Source organism: Phalacrocorax aristotelis, chromosome 1, assembly GCF_949628215.1.
Source record: "Phalacrocorax aristotelis chromosome 1, bGulAri2.1, whole genome shotgun sequence".
Taxonomy (NCBI): Eukaryota; Metazoa; Chordata; class Aves; order Suliformes; family Phalacrocoracidae; genus Phalacrocorax; species Phalacrocorax aristotelis.
The window spans coordinates 56631682-56643940 of NC_134276.1; the positions used below are offsets into that span (position 1 = coordinate 56631682).

General features: G+C 36.9%; 1 protein-coding gene across 1 annotated transcript in view; it reads left to right on the forward strand.

The window, feature by feature from the left end:
- The window catches only part of GPC6 (glypican 6), a 777195-nt gene that overhangs the window by 141689 nt on the left and 623247 nt on the right, over positions 1 to 12259 (forward strand). The gene's annotated exons all lie outside the window — the stretch shown is intronic.

Here is a 12259-nt window from a genome sequence, read left to right on the forward strand (position 1 = left end):
TCCTACATAGAGTACTTTGAAGTACTCCTGAGAGTTAAAGAAATTACAACGCAAGTGTAAAGTAATCCACATGGTCGTGTTACAAACATTTTCAGCAAATTGTGATAACAATTGACATTTCATGTATCCACAATGAAATTTTATGGTCTTGCTTTTGGAAGGCCTGTTCAAACATGGTAATCATGGGAGCTGTGGAAAAAAAAAAAAATGGAGGAAAAAGAGACAAAGAAAGTTTCAGGTTCAAATTCTAAGAGTGTGTTTCATGCAATGGAGATTTCTGAGAAGTTGCTTCACTAGAAACCAGAAGGTAGAAGATTATGGCAACAGACAACAAGATGAATAGATACAATTAACCACGGATCTGAGGGAAAAGTAAAGTGAAGTATGTGCTGTTTCCAGAGAATAGCAGTAACCACTGAGTACACTGTCAGAGGGAGTACATGCTCTGAAAAATGTGAAGTGAGAAGGACTGGAACTAACTCTAATTTGCTCACAAAGTGAGCTGCTGCTTTGCTTTTAATCTTAAGAGCATATAGTTATAGCTCACTTTAGGTAATGTATATGTTCAGAGAAGTTAATATCATTATATTGAAGCCTTACAAAATGATAAATGCTTTTAAAGTAGACATTTATTTGTGTACTTAAAAGCAAAACATAGATGTATAAAGGGAAATGTATTATTGTGTAATTTAGATACGATAGCACATATTTCTTTAGGAGAAAATATTTTTAATAAAAAAGAACAACTGGCTTCTGAGAAAACAGTTATAAGTATAGGTCAGGAAGGAGCTTTGCAAGCAACTCTGTCAATCCTTTTATTGTAGTTCCAGTCCTCAACTCTTTTCTAGGAGAAACTGTATTTTTGTTATTTTTAATATTGTTTGTCTGTAAATATAAAAAATGTACATTTGAAAATTATATGATCGAGTGTGCAAGAAAGATACTCTGAGGCAGTGGGACAGAGATGCAAAACTGGCTGTCAAGTTTAGCTGGCCATTGAAGCAATTTATCTAAGGTTGTTTTCATGTTTCCATTTTACTTTATTTAGAGTAATATAATTTAAAATCCATCCAGATAGTTTTTCTCTGACATCAGAGGAGGAAAGGCTAGGTAATCGTTTCATATACCAGAGGCTGATATCATAAATTACCAGCTTTAGTAAGGTCAAATAAAAACCCTCATATTCAGCCTCAGGCTCTGCATCTTCCTTCCAGCACTGCAACGCAGACAAGTTTGGAAAGTGCCTGCCTGAAAAATACATAGAAGTTACTGTGTATGAAATGTCTGCTTGTTCTCTCTTGCTGTCTCCCCCCCAACCACGACATTCGCACCCGCCTTATGAAGGCTCCAAAGGTGGAAGGTCTCTGTTGGGATTCAAAAGGTAGAATCATCGAATCATTAAAGTTGGAAAAGCCCTCTAGGATCATCAAGTCCAACCGTCAACCCAACCATGTCTCCTAAACCATGCCCTGAAGTGCCATGTCCACATGTTTTTTAAAAGCCTCCAGGGATGGTGACTCCACCACCTCTCTGGGCAGCCTGTTCCAATGACTGACTACCCTTTCGGTGAAGAAATTTTTCCTAATATCCAGTCTAAACCTCCCCTGGTGTGACTTGAGGCTATTTCCTCTTGTGCTATTATTAGTAACTTGGGAGAAGGGACTGACACCCACATCACTACAACCTCCTTTCAGGCACTTGTAGGGAGCGATAAGGTCTCCCCTCAGCCTCTTCTTTTCCAAGCTAAACAACCCCAGTTCCCTCAGCTGCTCCTTTCAAGACTCATTTTCCAGACCCTTCACCAGCTTCGTTGCCCTTCTCTGGACATGCTCCAGGAACTCAGTGTCCTTAGTACTGAGGGGTCCAAAACTGAACACAGGATTTGAGGTGTGGCCTCACCAGTGCCGAGTACAGGGGCACCATCACTGCCCTGCTCCTGCTGGCCGCACTATTCCTGATACAAGCCAGGATGCTGTTGGCCTTCTTGGCCACCTGGGCACACTGCTGGCTCATGCTCAGATCTCACGGTGCCAATAAGATCTCAGGTTGCCAATACATTAAAGTCTAAGCTTCGCTTTTTGCCTTCCACTTTGTTTTGGAGTAGTCATCTCTGTCCTAAAATCCTGGCAGTTTGGATATTTTAGGTGAAATTGCTACTCATTCAGTGTTTTAGGGTAGTTAATGATGTTTCTTTGTTCATTCATCCAGTGTTTGTTCAAATGTTCCTTCAAAATTGTTTTTTGCTAGGAGATACTATGGCCCAATGTTACAAAATGGACAGCACTGCAGAATACAATATCAGGCTATTAGCAATTATGTTAGGTTGACGGAGATATATTTAAGACAATCTGAATTTCGTAATTTAGGAGAACATTTTATAAAATCTATATGAATTTTGGCATTTTTAAAGTATTCTATTTAAAATGTCTAGCTTGTCTAAAACAGCAGCCTAAATGCTGGCTAACAGAGTTTGCCTTTTTACACTGCAAATCAATGACCAGTTTTACAAAACGGCACTCGTGTTCGCAAACAATATTTTTTATCCTCTGAAAAATCAGTAACTTTTCAAGGTGATCATACAATCAGAAGGGATTAGTTCCAGCAAGAGACTGTCTATGTGCTAGTTCAGCAGTCTGCACTTTGCAGAATGCATGAAAATGAACAAGTCTTGTGAATCCTTACAATTTGGAGCTTTACTTTTTGATTCAATAACACATGAACATTTGTGAGCAAAGGAAGGAAAAAAAAAAAAAAAAAAAAGAATGAACAGTGGTTTTCTGGAAATTCTTATTCACAGAAGTCCAAGAAACCTTTTCTTTTTCTGAAAACCTGTTGGGAAACTTGACCTTGTTCTCTAAGACTATTTAATACAGTGACTTTCTTATCTGTAATTTTCATAGTGTTTAATAGCATGAAATGAGCATCATGTTCCAATTTTAATTGGTGCTGTAAAAACACAGATGGAAAAAGAAGGTCCCCAAAACATGCAGAAGATAAGAACTACCAGATGGACAAATTTCAGTTGCGGAATACAAGGAACGAATTAGCCAATGCAAGTACATATTGCTGGCAGTGGTTTCAGTGCACTCTTGGATTAGACAGTGATTTCAGATGAAAGTTTGTTTCTAATCTCAAAGTGCAGTTTTGGTGAGTCTGAGGGTTAAGCCAGTGAATCTGGATGCAATCTTGCTGTTTAAAGACTGTGCGTCTGCGCTGTTTTAAAATTTCTGCTGAGTTCCCATGCCCTTTCTAATTCTTTAAATGGTTCCCTTGCTCAAGTTTTGTATGCAATTTACCATGTGGCAGGAATTAGTAGTAAATAGAAGAAAGGTGCAGGTTCCCTGAGTATTCTGAAGGCAAAATGAAGTAGAAAATTAAAGATATTTATCTCCATTTTTCTCTCTTAAACTTGTTATTAACAAATCCAAAACACAAAGAAAGTGATAAATTATTATTCAGACTCTGAGAGCAATATATATTTTAATGGGAGGAAAAATAGCCTGCTGCTTGCACCTCGTGCTCCTTTCTTTCTTTTCTGGAATAAATGAGGTTGCAACTGTTCTGTGGACATCCCTGCCTATCCCAAGCAGTGTTTAGATTATGTGATGTGCTTTTTTTGGCAGACTGCACCAGCTGGTGCCAGCAGAGATAACCAAACCAGATTACCAGTGACAAGAAAGCATGAACTGCCTCTCAAGCTCAAGCTATTAATGATATTAAATTATCCCATTAATTGATAAATATTAGTAAATGTTAGATAAGGAAAGGAAAAAGGCGGAGGTACCTTAAAGAATACATTCCTGAACATGTAACGTGTTGGATGACGTGCTTTTAGCTTGCATTCAGTGTGGCTTGACTGCACATTGCAGTGATTTGAGTCTCTCTGGAGTTGCCAGGGTGACAGCATACTTTTTCCAAATACTTTGCTAGGTTTTCAGGATTCTGCACTTGTTCATGGGAGAAGTTCCAAAACACTGGAGGTGCCCACTGTCCTAGGTATTTGCCTGTAGTATCCCACAAACCCTGCCAATCATAACTATCGAGCCTTGGGGCAGACCTCTGGATGATATTCTTAAATAGCTTATTACCATTAGACAAAATCATAACAGTATTCCCAAGAAATACCAATAGCAGTATCTGAACTACCCAAGGATGTTCAAGTTACTGAAAAGTTATTGTAACGAAGGCAGAAACATCATACAAGAAGGTAGTGAAGGTGCCATTCTGTATTTCCTCAACAAAAAAACCTCTCAAAGGAAGAGGTATAACTGTTACTTGTCTCCATGAGGTGGTACCTGAAGTACAGCAATGGCTTCATTATGAAGCTCAAATACCAAATTAAGCTCAAGGCCAGTGTTTTAATAACAAATCTCCCAGGCAACTACAGAGCACAGCAAACTGCAAATACCAACACCAATCTTTAACACGTACAGCAAAAATCCAGCACGGTGTAGAAGTAATATTGAGAACAGATGAATCAATATTGTGACCTGCAACTGCTAACAGATATAAATTCCTGAATACACTCTCATTAATTTGTTATTATCTCAAACCCTTCGTGCCCCACGTTGGCCGCCACAAAGGATTGTTGTGGTTTAACCCCAGGCAACAACTAAGTACCACACAGCCACTCACTCACCCTGCCCCTGCCCCCAGTGGGATGGGAGAGAGAATCGGAAGAGTAAAGGTAAGAAAACTCATGGGTTGAGATATGAACAGTTTAATAATTGGAATAAAGTATAGTAATAATAATAGTAATAGTGATAATATACGAAGCAAGTGATGCATGATGCAATTGCTCACCACCTGCTGACCAATGCCCAGCCAATCCCCAAGCAGCAGTTGTTGCCCCCCAGCCAACTCCCCTGCAGTTTATATGCTGAGCATGACGTCATATGGTATGGAATATCCCTTTGGCCAGTTTGGGTCAGCTGTCCCAGCTGTGCCCCCTCCCAGCTTCTTGTGCACCTGGCAGAGCACGGGAAGCTGGGAAGTCCTTGAACTAGTGTAAACATTGCTTAGCAACACCTAAAACATCAGTATGTTATCAACATTATTCTTATACTAAATCCAAAACACAGCACTGTATCAGCAGAAAATTAACTCTATCCCAGCTGAAACTAGGACAGTGCCCGACTCTTTTCTGTCTCCCTAGGCTGCACACTACTCAAAGAGAGAAACTTGGATCACTAATGTAAATAACTGGGAAATAGTGCCATGTTTTACCAGCAGCAATAAAACTCCTTTCTCTGATAAAGAGTATTAGTAGTAGCTGTACTTAAAATATACTTGTTTCTTGCCAGTTCAGCAGGCTCAGCTGGTGTACTTTTTATCAGTGATTAGTCTACATCAACTGCTCAGCTGCAAACAATTTTTTTTTTTTGTCAAAACACCTATAGGAGTAACCCCTAAAAATTGTTTCAACTCATATTGTACCGATTCGGTTACTGCATATTGTATTTTAAACATTCTTTGTTAACCTCGGTTGTAATGCTCCATATTAATACTTTAAAAATACTCTAAACGAATTGTCAGTCATCCAGGAACATTGGACTATCAGGTAATCCTGATGGATTAGCATGTTTGCTATAAGTGTAATGAAGTGTATTTTACCTGAAAAGGTTTTAATTATGAAAGCATCAGAGATCTGTATAACACCAAACCAGTAATCTGAAAATGGAATTATAGCAAAACCAGATGAACACACCTCATCAACTAAAACCAAATTTGCTATAATTATAGAAAATGACATAGTCTGTTTAATACATAAATTGCAAGATAATGAAATTAGGGGTCATCTACTTGAATAATAGTGATTGGTTTTGGAAAAAAAAACACACCACCGCACATAATGGAGTGGAAAAGGGGTTATGATAAAAGCTTTTCAGTCTCTGCTGATGATCGTAAGCTGGAAAAGACAAACATGATCTTGAAGAATATTTATAGAAAGATGGACATTAAATCATAATAATTGTATAATATACTTTTGCACTCACAATATATTTAAGAAGTTTTGATAATTCTAACACAAGAAGGTATTAAAAAAGGTCTCAAAGTTCATATTCTTCAAATTGTTTTGTATTCTTTTTTAACTTCTTTCAGTCATAAAATGTACAATAAAAGTGCAAAAAAATCCCTAATGGAAGGAGTGACTTAGTGACAAAAGTAGCACTGTAACTGTGTTTAAAATGAGAAAGGTTAAATGTATTAATGATAACAGTTAAAAATCTATCTGTTCCATTAACTCAGTGTTGTTTACTTATCTAATGAAAACTGTGTCTGTGAATATCCAAGTAGATCACAAAATAGTTACCATTATGTGTAACCAAGAGAGTTCAAAAGACCTCAGATGATTTGTAACTCCATATATCAGGGCTTGACTGTTTATTAACTTTGTTTTGTAGTTTCCATACATCTTGTATGGTTTCAGAAAACTTGGGGTATTTTTCCCTCTAGCATAGATCTTTAAAAAGTAATAACATGTTTTATCACTTTTGCCTAGGTACAACGTCCTAGGTGAGACAAATGATCCAGCTGATGGCCTCATGCAAGGTTTTAGGTCATCCAGTTACTGACTTTCAGTAATTCTGATGCAGACCCAGATTCTGAGCAACCATTTCCTGTTTGCACTAGCCTAATGGTCAGTGCCCAAATCCAGCCGATACATCTCTACTGCTAACATAATCAGACTTGTATTTTATTTTGGAGGATGAAAGTAGAATATCATATCTGTGACTGTGGAGTAACTAGTATCAACACTGTGTAAATTTAGTAGTTTAGCAAAAAGAGTAGCAAAAAACAAAGACTCGGTAGGTTTTGACCAGGTACGTGACAAATTGTGACTGTAGCTGTATTATCAGCTGGAATCCAGCTACATGATAAAGAAATGTACAACATATTTGATATCACTAAATGTGTAATGCTGACTATCAGATTCCTTTTGTAAGTTATAAAGTGATAGTGTACCTGGATATACAGCAAGCAAATCCTTGAATAGAATAAAAATACCTGGAAAGGCCTAGGTTTCCTTTCACGTTATGATAGATTGGTGTATCACTTTCTGAAAGTACGTGTTGTTCATCAGAAAAAAAAAATACAAATGAGCAAGAGCAATATAAGAATTCAATCTTTATGCATTATTTTTCCCACTTTTAAAATATGTGAGAAACATATACATACCTACATACGTGCATATATATATATGAGAGAGTGTGTGTGTGTATATGTACAAACACACACATGCTTACCTAAATTAAGAAGTAAGACTCATTAAATGGAAGGTGACGTGTTTTGTGATTACAGTTGACCAATGAGGAAAAATACAAGCATGACGCCCAGAGACATTAAAAAGTGTCCTAACCTATACAGTCTGGTTTCACAGAAATCACAGCAGCTCTGCAAACATAATTACTTTAAAATGTCTGGACACAAAAATGCCACCTCAGATATCAATATTACTTTACGAAGACGACCTCTTGCCTAGTAGTATTGTTACAGAACTGCTTATACAATGTGTTCTTTGAAAATACCTTCCTTTGGTATTTTGTATGTCTCAGCAATTCATATGTCAAATGAAATTACATGTATATGCTGTAACATAGCATTAAATATTTTGTTCACATAACTTTTTATGACAATAATTAGAATTATTTTCATGAGTCTCAGGTATGAGAATATCAATTTACAGGCCTGTGTCTTAGCACAGTCTTAACATAGTTGTTTTTCCAAGTCATACTAATATTATTAGTTGAAACCACTACCCAGTTCAAACTACCATCATAGATCAATCATTATTATTATTGGCCTTGAGATTGATATATCCATGATGTGTCATATATGTTTCTAAACTTCAGCAGATATATAGGATTACCTATGTAAGCTCTGCCAAAATGTTATTTCTGCCTGCACTGGTGCTAAAATATATACCACTGAGCAGCATTGTGTGTTCATATCAAAGCAGAAAATTATAACACCCACAAAGAATTCTAGTTTTCCTGTACTAGAAATGGGATTCAGAGACAGATCATAGCTACCAGTGTAGAGTTGTCTGCTTGAGGTAAGCCTAATAGGTCTCCAGTCTCCTCTGAGTAGGTCGATCAGTCACCCAACTAAGCAGACACTAGTCTAAAGCTGTTTTGATTTCCTGGGGCATCACAGCTGGCCTCCAGCTGCCAGCCCAGAAAGTCTTGGTGCTCACTTCGTACCTCTGTCGTGTTTGTGGCTGGCTCAGTTACTCCAGGGTGTCTCAAATGACACTACACACCTATATTTAGGTAGATGAGTCAAGCACTAGGGTTTGTAAGCTGGAGCTGAATTGCACCCGAGATGGCCTTAATTTGACACACATTGCATTAGTCTTTACCAGGAGCAGATTTGCGATCAGGCTTTCTGCCTCAGAGATACAGTTTTATATTGGTTTTTTTTCTGTATTGTTTGTACTGTTTTTTATGTGACACGACTTTTCCCAGAGTGATATGCATGCTGTAAGGACTTAAGCAGATAAGGAAAGAGAATACAGTTACATTATGCTTGGGAAAACTAATAAAAAAATTGTAACACAGCTGATCTACAAAATATTGAATCGGCACAACTGCTTCTAGAAGGGCTGGGGTTTCTTGTTACTGGACACAGCTGGATTCGTACAAGTTGCCTACTTTAGGCCTATAGGGATTCTAAATGTTTTAGATTATTTCATCCCAATGCGCTTCAGTCTTGAACGTGAACCGTACTATAGCTTCTATTTCTCTACTAATTGCAGCATCTGAGAGACAGAGATGTTTAACCTCAACATTGTGATTTTGGAGAAATTTTCATTTCTTCAGTCTTTAACAGAAATATCAAGGAACCCCAAAGGACACTGAAAACTGATCCAGAATATCCAGTGGCTGTTTTTCTTTTTCCCCCCTATTTAGGGAAATCAGGCACCTTTACATAGCGATTAATTTCTCCTGAGTACCAAAAACTAAGGTCATACAGAAGAAAGTTCAAACATATATTGGTAAGGAAAAGAGATAGAAGTAATATTTAAATTATGTGAATTATTATGTGAATGTAAATTCACATTCACATTCACATACTAAGAATATGTTTTCTTCCTTATAATAAATGTCATAAATACTATAAGAACTCTTAAATGTAGAGAGCTGCTTCAGAACTTCATCATGTGCGTGTTTGTCCCAAATGGCTTCAGGCCACATTGTTAATCAAATGAACTAATGTTTATTGCTGCTTCAGTTTTTTCTTGTCTCACTGATGTAAGAAGATGTCTACTGCTCACTTACATAGTCTAGCACCTCTAGGCTAGTGCCATGTTAGAGTCACTACAGAAATGTAATAAAACATATGTGTCCACAGCAGCTCTGCATAGTATTAGACAAATTGATTTTACTCTAATTTTTTTTTCAAATCAGCCAGAGGATACTTATCTCATTATCTTTTCTTGAAAGTTACATAAACAGAGAGATTCTCAGTCTTGGCTCTCCAAAATGGTCTGTCCTTTTTTTTTTTTTAACTTATTTTGGTTTATTCTAGACTGTAATAAAAGGTTTATTTTAAAAGAATCAGTCTTGCTAGATGGCAATTCTATGCATCTCACCTTTAGATTAAAAATTCATTTTCTATTCCTGTGCATTCCTAATCTTAAATTTTGCATTAGAAGCAAGATATTAGTTTAACATTAAAGAAGAAAATGCATCATGAACTATTCTAAAACTGTTCGGTCACCTTAATCTTGTCCTTGGTGAAGAGCTTTGCACAAGTTGCAAAACATGACTAAGAAGCAGGTAGACTCTTCAGAATGCACTCTGCGTAATCTTGTGTCATCCTGGCTAGATTTGAATACAAATGTGTGCTACATCTTGGACAGCAAACTGTATGGTTATATTTCTTTACTGCTCCATTCAATTCCATTTTCAACCATCTGGAACTGTGTGCAAATTCATATCTGTTATGAGTTAAAATTTGACAGAAAACATTAACTCTGTTATAAGAGAAGTTTTGTGTACTATGAGCTGTTCCTCAGTTAGCCTTCTGCACATCAGTTTCTTCCACTAATTTGTTAGGTGTTTAGTTATGTAAATGCCAGCCTCCAGTAAGGTCTGCAAATATACTGTGCATGGGTCAACCAGATATGCATGCCCAGCCTTTCCTATCAGTCAGATCTGGGATAATTGAAACCTCCATTTCGTGACTGAGTGCTTCATAGACACCAATATTTGTTCATAACCTTTCTACCATGAAGTTAGTTTGTCTTCCCAACAGTAATTGAAAACATGTCCCAGGAACAGCAGCTAAAAAGAGCATGTAATCAAATAACATTTGAGAGTTTTCTCTCAAACAAGAATATTCTCATGTCTTTAATCTCCTCCAAATGTCCTCCCCACTTTTTCCCTTCATGACAGTTTATGAAGGAGAACCAAACAAAAAACAAGAGAAAGGAATCAGACAAAGCCTACATTCAAGGTCTTCAAATTTAAACCATTTGTGAAGTTAATTACAGAAAACTTCATAGCAAATGCAAAGGGTATAAAATGCAGAACTGGATAATAATTAATATAACTGTTTACAGATATTACAGAAAGTCAGGAATTTATGGTCCATGTGAGGTCATTTTAGAATGCACCCTAATTAAAGAGTAGCTATCAATCAAGGAAAAAAGATGAAACAGCACAATTCTTTAAGCAGCCTAAAATTACACAATATACATCAAAATGGGACACTCATCATCATTCATGTTGTTGTATTCATGGATGTGGTTAAAGAAGAGAAAAAACAGTTTCTATTGACAAAAAAGATTTTTATTTCTTCTTATTTTAGTGAGTAAAATGGAAATAACAGTTCCAGGAATTCTGCTAACCTTAAGTCTATTCCAATATATGAAGTCTTTTCATAACAATGAAGTCTCAAAACTTTTGTTTATACACAATATAGATTATTTTATACTAAATATACTAACACTAAGCTACCACTATCAGAGGAATGCCATGTGAGGAAAAATTTCACAGAATGTTTCTGTATAGTGTTAATAGTGAAATAAAATGATTCAGAATGACAGGGCGAGGCTGCAAGGTATGAAAATTGCATGCAGTCTGGTTTGCAAAAATGTGTGTCCATAAATTTGTTTTTATTTTCCCCCCTGATGTTTTTCGCTGAAGAACAGTTCTAAGATGCCTGAAATGTAACTCACAGGGTTTGAAAGGATCACCACGTGCCATTTTTTGCCACTTTATTTCTTGAAGCTTCAGAAGATGCTATGGATGGCGGTAGACAATGATTACAAAACTCTTCCATCCAGGAAAAGTATTATAAGCATAGCTGCTAACAAGAGTACACCACAAGTAGTCATAATGATGCTTTGCTGCCAAAGGAAAGTGTAAGGGCTGCTGGATACACAGACTTGGCAGTCTCCTGGATGTCAGCAGTAGAAATATCCTTCATGATCTATGTCAGGCCTTTCAGACTACCCTGAATATTCCAGATGAAGTGGGAAGATGTTTGGATTTCACACTTTCACTGGGAGAGGTATTTTTAATGTCTTTTACTAGCATTTTATTGAGGCTATTTGTCTACTCACCTGAGCCTGGAGAAGTTCTCAAACCTGTCACTCATGAGACTCTACTCTGAAGGCATGATTAGATAACTCCTAGAAATGAAAGGTGTAAGTGGTGTCATAAATGACTACTCTCTCCCAAGACATCCTCATTTTGCCAGAGGAGTAGAATATTGCAACTGGACAAATGCAGCCTCATTCTTCATTTCAATTGGGATGACTTACAAATATAGGGAATAGGTAAACATGCTGTGACTGGAGGGCACATAAATATGACCTGGTAATAATAAGCAGCAAATCTCATTCACTATACCTCAGAAATACAGTTTTTCTTTATAAAAATTCATGGTGAGATAAGAAGTGGTAAAATGCCTATAGCATGCTTAGGGACGGTACAATATTTTCTGTTTTTCCATTTGCTGAGTGTGCTGACACAGACTTCATGGATTTGCTGTGTTCTTGGTCAAAATTAGAGAGTATATAATATAGCCTGTAAGACCTGATAATTATTCATTCTTTAAATATTTTCCTTTCTTTCTTAATTTCTCAACCTTGTCACTTAAGTGACATTGTGCCTTCTCTTTTCTGAAATAAGTATAATTGCTAGAGATTAAGGATAAAGTCACAGCCAATACAGAATTGTCAGCGACTTCAGTATACCTAGGATTTACATCAAGTCACTGAGTCTTCCTTTCTATCAGAACATAAGGG